Source organism: Mandrillus leucophaeus, unplaced genomic scaffold, assembly GCF_000951045.1.
Source record: "Mandrillus leucophaeus isolate KB7577 unplaced genomic scaffold, Mleu.le_1.0 Scaffold1512, whole genome shotgun sequence".
Classification (NCBI taxonomy): domain Eukaryota; kingdom Metazoa; phylum Chordata; class Mammalia; order Primates; family Cercopithecidae; genus Mandrillus; species Mandrillus leucophaeus.
The window spans coordinates 287588-294083 of record NW_012101491.1 but is presented as its reverse complement, the minus strand read 5'-3'; the positions used below and the strand labels follow the sequence as shown (position 1 = coordinate 294083).

Here is a 6496-nt window from a genome sequence, read left to right as displayed (position 1 = left end):
TTTTAATTACTGGTCTCTATTTTCAATCCACTGTTAGAATAAATCTTTTTTTTTTTTTTCTGAGACAGTCTTGCTCTGTCTACCAGGCTGGAGTGCAGTGGCCTCTGCCCCCTGGGTTCAAATGATTCTCATGCCTCAGCCTCCCGAGTAGCTAGGATTACAGGTGTGCACCACCACACCCAGCTAATTTTTGTTTTTTAGCAGAGATGGGGCTTCACCATGTTGGCCAGGCTGATCTTGAACTCCTGACCTCAGGTGATCCACCCGCCTTGGCCTCCCAAAGTGCTGAGATGATTACAGGCATGAGGCATCATACCCGGCCAAATAAATACTTAATATTTAGGTGAACAGGTCTCCCTAGATGTGTAATACATTATTAAAAATGACCAACTCACCCAATTTTACTTTTCTCATTAGCTCTCACATTCAACTTTACCCAAAGGCTACAAGAAAATTACATTTTTACAAGCAATTAAACAGTTCCATAAATCTCTGCAGTTCTGAATTACCCAACAGTGAAAACAAAAATCTCAATCTGCAGGTTTTAAGATGCACTCTCACTTTGCCCTCAACTTAACTAATTGTGTTTTCTCCCTATATACATTTTCCACTTATGAGTTAATTGATTAATTACATCTCACACCCATTTTTTTCTACCTTTCTTTCCCAGCTGTGTATTTTCATTGACTCATAGAAATTTAGAGAAAGAGGTCACTTTACAGATTAATTATTCTGTATATTTTTTGTCTGATGAAATGGAAGCACAGAGAGATTCAATTACTTGCCAAAAGTTGAATAATTAATTTTCCTGTACATAAAACATTTATTATTTGCTTTAGCAAGAAATATTATCAAATTATATATAATTTTCAGCACCTTATTTGTTATTCAGAAATATATGCATACTTTGTTACATATTACAGTTGTACTGTATTTTGAGATAATTGTGAATTCACATGCAGTTATAAGAAATGTTACAGAAAGATCCTGTGTAGTTTTTACACAATTTTCCCCAATGGTAACATCAGGCATTACTATAGCACAGTATTGAAATATAAAATTGACATTGATAAAATCTATCAAACATTCACATTTCACCAGTTATACATGAACTCATTTATGTGCATGTGTATTTAGTACTCTACAATTTTATTATATGTGTAGATGAGTGTGACAACTACCATGGTTGATATAAAGAATTTCATCCCAAAGATTCCCTATGCTACCCATTACAGCTACAGTCACCTCCATCTCTGCATATAGTGGAACCTTATGTGATCTAGGGATTTCCAAAACTGAAGTCTGTCCAGGAACTCATTTTGAAATGTGGACAAGACAAGGTCAAGGTTAAGTTCATCCCTCTGACAGACAACACAGTGATTGAGGGGCACCTGGGGAAGTTTGGTGTTATTTGCTTGGAAGACCTCTTTCATGAAATTGCCTTCCCGAGGAGGCATTTCCAGATCTCATGGTTCTTGCATCCTGTCCACCTCTCAGTGGCACATCATGCTACTAAACATAGAGTGAGCTTCCACAAGGAGATGGGGTCACCTGGCTATCGGGGTGAATGCATCAATTGACTCATCCACCAGTTGAACTACGCCCTGGTGAGGCAGGGCTGAAAACTGCCCTTGGGTTGACTTTTGATGGGCCATGCCTTGCCACTTAAAAATTCTTTTCGCATTTACTAGTATTTAAGAGTAACCTTGACACTGGGAGAAAAGAAGAGGCTGGTACTAATACATTGAGACCTGCTGTGAGCGATGAATGCCTGATTAGGACATGGAGGTATGCATAGCCTAACTGTTATAGGCTTTAAAATGTTGAGTAATTAAAAACTGTATTGCTGCAGTCATTCAGATGGAAATGGGGAAGGAATAATATTAATAACTTATTTCAAAAGGACTGGAAGATGTGAACCATCTATTTCGCTGAAGAAATTGTAACTCTTTGAAATTACTTTTTATTGCTGTTGTTATTACTCTTAGGTGCTAATCTGCAGTAAATTTTTATCAATGAAGTGGAAAAGTAAATAAATACATAAATAGGGAATCCTGTCTCTATTGCTTGTTTTTGCTAGGGTTGTTGAAGATCAGATGGTTGTAGGTGTGCAGCATTATTTCTGAATTCTCTATTCTGTTCCATTGATTTATGTGTCTGTTTTTGTACCAGTACTGTGCTGTTTTTTTACTATAGCCTTGCAGTATAGTTCGAAGTCAGGTGGTGTGATGCCTCCAGTTTTGTTCTTTTTGTTTAGGATTGTCTTGGCTATGTGGGTTGTTTGTGGTTATATATGAATTTTAAAATAGTTTTTTTCTAATACGGCGAAGAATGTCATTGGTAGTTTAATGAGAATAGCATTGAATCTATAAATTACTTTGGGAAGTATGGCTTTTTTTATTTTGGTATATAAACTGTTTATTAACAGACAAGGCCTACAGACTTATTTCTTCTTGGACACACCCATGGTGCAGTCACGGTGGCCGTGGTCTTGGTGTGCTAACCTCAGACACGAAGGCCCCAGAAGTGGCACAGCCCTCTACGGGCCTGAATCTTCTTCAGTCGCTCCAGGTCTTCACGGAGCTTGTTGTCCAGACCATTGGCTAGGACCTGGCTATATTTTCCATCCTTTACATCCTTCTGTCTGTTCAAGAACCAGTCTGGGATCTTGTACTGGCTGGATTCTGTGTAATGGTGATCACACGTTCCACCTCATCCTCAGTGAGTTCTCCCGCCCTCTTGGTGAGGTCAATGTCTGCTTTCCTCAACACCACATGAGCATGTCTTCGGTCTACACCCTTAATGGCAGTGATGGCAAAGGCTATTTTCCGCCGCCCATTGATGTTGGTGTTGAGTACTCCCAAAATATGCTGGAACTTTTCAGGGATCACTAGAGACATGGCGGCAGCACAAGCGGAGGCGTGTAGGCCTCCTGTGGAAGAGCAGTATGGCCATTTTTAAGATGTTGATTCTTCCTATCCAAGACTGTAGAATGTTTTCCATTTGTTTGTGTCCTCTCTGATTTCCTTGAGCAATGTTTTGTAGTTTTCCTTGAAGGACCTCTTTCCTTGAAGAGGTCCTTTACTTCCCTTGTTTGCTGTATTACTAGGTATTTTATTCTTTTTGTAGCAATTGTTAATGGGGATTCATTCATGATTTGGCTCTCGCTTGCCTGTTGTTGGTATATAGGAATGCTAGTGTTTTTTGCACATTGATTTTCTATCCTGAGACATTGCTGAAATTGTTTACCAGTTTAAGAAGATTTGGGGCTGAAATTGTGGGGTTTTCTAGGTATAGGGTAATGTCATCAGTAAACAAAGATAGTTTGACTTCCTCGCTTCCTATTTGAATATGCTTTATTTCTTTCTCTTGCCTAATTGCCCTGGCCAGAAACTCCAATACTATGTTCAATAAGAGTGGTGACAGAGGGCATCCTCGTCTCATGTCAGTTTTCAAGGGGAATGCTACCAGCTTTTGCCCATTTAGTATGATATTGGTTGTGGGTTTGTAATATATGGCTCTTATTATTTTGAAATATGTTTCTTCAATACCAGTTTATTGAGAGTTTTTAACATGAAAGGATGTTGAATTTTATCGAATGCTTTTTCTGAATCTATAGATATAATCATGTAGATTTTGCCTTTAGTTCTGTCCATGTGGTGAATTACGATTATTGATTTGCATATGTTGAACCAACCTTGCGTCTATGGGGTGAAGCCAAATACACGATGGTGTATCAGCTATTTGATATGCTGCTGGGTTTGGTTTGCCAGTATTTTATTGAGAATTTTTGCATTGATGTTTATCAGGGACATTGGACTGAAGTTTCCTTTTTTTGTTGTATCTCTGCCAGGTTTTGGTATCAGGATGATACTGGCCTCATAAAATCAGTTAGGGAAGACTCCCTCCTTTTCAGTTGTTTGGAATAGGTTCAGAAAAAATGGTACCAGCTCCTCTTTGTACCTCTTGTACAATTCATCTGTAATTCCATCTGGTCCTGTGTTTTGTTTTGTTTTGGTTAATATGCTATTTATTACTGCCTCAATTTCGGAGCTCGTTACTCGTCTATTCAGGGATTCAGTTTCTTCCTGATTCAGCCTTTGGAGGGTGTATGCATCCAGGAATTTATCCATTTCTTCTAAATTTTCTAGTTTATGTGCATAGAGGTGTTTATAGTATTCTCCGATGGTTGCTTTTATTTCTGTGGGGTCAGTGGTGATATTAGCCTAATCGTTTCTGATAGTGTCCATTTGATTCTTCTTTCTTTTCTTCTTTATTAATCTAGCCAGTGGTCTATTTTGTGAATTAAAAAAAAAAAAAAAAACAGCTCATGGATTTATTGATTTTTTAAAAATCCCTTAAAGAAGTTTCATGTCTCTATCTCATTCAGTTCTTCTCTGAGTTTGGTTATTGTTTTCTGATAGCTTTAGGGTTTGTTTCCTCCTAGTTCTCTAGTTCTTTTAGTTGTGATGTTAGATTGTTGATTTGAGATCTTTCTAGCTTTTCGATGTGGGAATTTGGTGCTATAAATTTCCCTCTTGCACTGCTCTAGCTGCTGTAGCTGCATCCCAGAAATTCTGGTACATTTTGTTTTTTCTCATTAGTTTCAAATAACTTCTTGATTTCTGCCTTAATTTCATTTTTTACCCAGAAGTCATCAAGGAGCAGATTGGTCAATTTCCATGTAGTTGTGTGGTTTTGAGTGAGTTTCTTAATCTTGATTTCTAATTTGTTTGTGTTGTGGTCTGAAGGACTCTTTGTTATAATTTCAGTTCTTTTGCATTTGCCGAGGAGTGTTTTACTTTTGCATTTACTCTAAAAATTGTGATCAATTTTAGAGTAAATGCCATGTTGTGATGAGAAGAAGGTATATTCTGTTGTCTATGAATGGAGAGTTCTGTAGATGTCTATCAGGTCTGCTTGATCCAGACCTGAATTCGAGTCCTGATTGTCTTTGTCAATTTTCTGTTTTGATGATCTGCCTAATATTGTCAATGGGGTGTTTAAGTCTCCCACTGTTATTGTGTGGGAGTTTAAGTCTCTTTATAGGTCTCTAAGAACCTGCTTTATGGATGTGGGTGCCCCTGTACTGGGTGCATATATATTTAGGATAGTTAGCTCCTCTTGTTGAATTGATCCCTTTACTATTATGTAATGCCCTTGCCTTCTCTGTCCTTTTTGATCTTTGTAGGTTTAAAATCTGCTTTGTCAGAAACTAAGATTGCAATTCGTGCTTTTTTCCCCCTGTTTTCCATTTGCTTGATGAATTTTCCTCCTTTTCTTACTTTGAGTCTATGTGTGTACTTGCACGTGAGATGGATCTCTTGAATATACTATACTGATGGGTCTTGACTCTTTATCCAGCTTGCTATTCTGTGACTTTAATTGGGACATTTAGTCCATTTACATTTAAGGTTAATATTGTTGTGTGATGTTGATCCTGTCATCATGATGTTAACTTCTTGTTTTGCAGACTTGTTTGTGAAGTTGCTTCATATGTCACTGGTCTGTGTACTTTAGTGTCTTTTTGTAGTGGCTGGTAATGTTCCCCCCACCCCCCCCATTTAGTGCTTCCTTCAGGAGCTCTTGCAAGGCAGGCCTAGTGGTGATGAATTCCCTCAGCATTTGCTTTTCTGAAAAGGATCTCACTTCTCCTTTGCTTATGAAATTTAGTTTGGCCGGATATAAAATTCCCTTTTGGAAATTCTTTTCTTTAAGAATGTCGAATATTGGACTCCAATCTCTTCTGGTTTGTAAGGTTTTTGCTGAGAGGTCTTCTGTTAGTCTGATGGGCTTCCCTTTGTAGGCGACCTAGCCTTTCTGTCTAACTGCCATTAACATTCTGTTTTCACTTTAACCTTCAATAATCTGATGATTATATGTCTTGGGTTGATCTTTTTGTGGAGTATCTTACTGGGGTTCTCTGGATTTCCTGAATTTGAATGTTAGCCTGTCTGTTAGGTTGGGGAAGTTCTCCTGGAGGATATCATGAAGTATGTTTTCCAACTTGGTTCCATTTCCCCCATCTCCTCAAGTAGAACAATCAGTCATAGGTTCAGTCTTTTCACATAATCCCAGATTTCTTAGAAGGTTTTGTTTTTTCCTTTTCATTCTTTTTTCTCTATTTTTGTCTATCTTTTTCTGAAAGATAGTCTTCAAGCACTGAGATTCTTTCCTCTGCTTGGTCTATTTGGCTATTGATACTTGTGATTGCAATGTGAAATTCTTGTGTTGTGTTTTTCAGCTCTATCAGGTCATTTAAGTTCCTCTTTAATGTAGCTATTCTGGTTATCAGCTACTGTAATATTTTGTCATGATTCTTAGCTTCTTTGCATTGTGTTAGAACACGCTCTTTTATCTCAGCAAAGTTTGCTATTACCCACCTTCTGAAGCCTTCTTCTATCAGTTCAGCCATCGCAGCCTCAGCCCAGTTCTGTGCCCTTGATAAAGATGTGTTGCAATCATGTGGAGGGGAAGAAGCCCTCTGGCTTTTTTA

At 38.1% G+C, this 6496-nt stretch overlaps 1 pseudogene across 1 annotated transcript; it reads right to left on the bottom strand.

Moving 5' to 3' along the window:
• Window positions 1-2443: 2443 nt before the first annotated feature.
• Window positions 2444-2937, bottom strand: LOC105535908 (annotated as a pseudogene). Its single transcript, XR_001005513.1, has one exon. The product of XR_001005513.1 is annotated as a 40S ribosomal protein S18 pseudogene (transcript).
• Between the last annotated feature and the right edge of the window lie 3559 nt (window positions 2938-6496).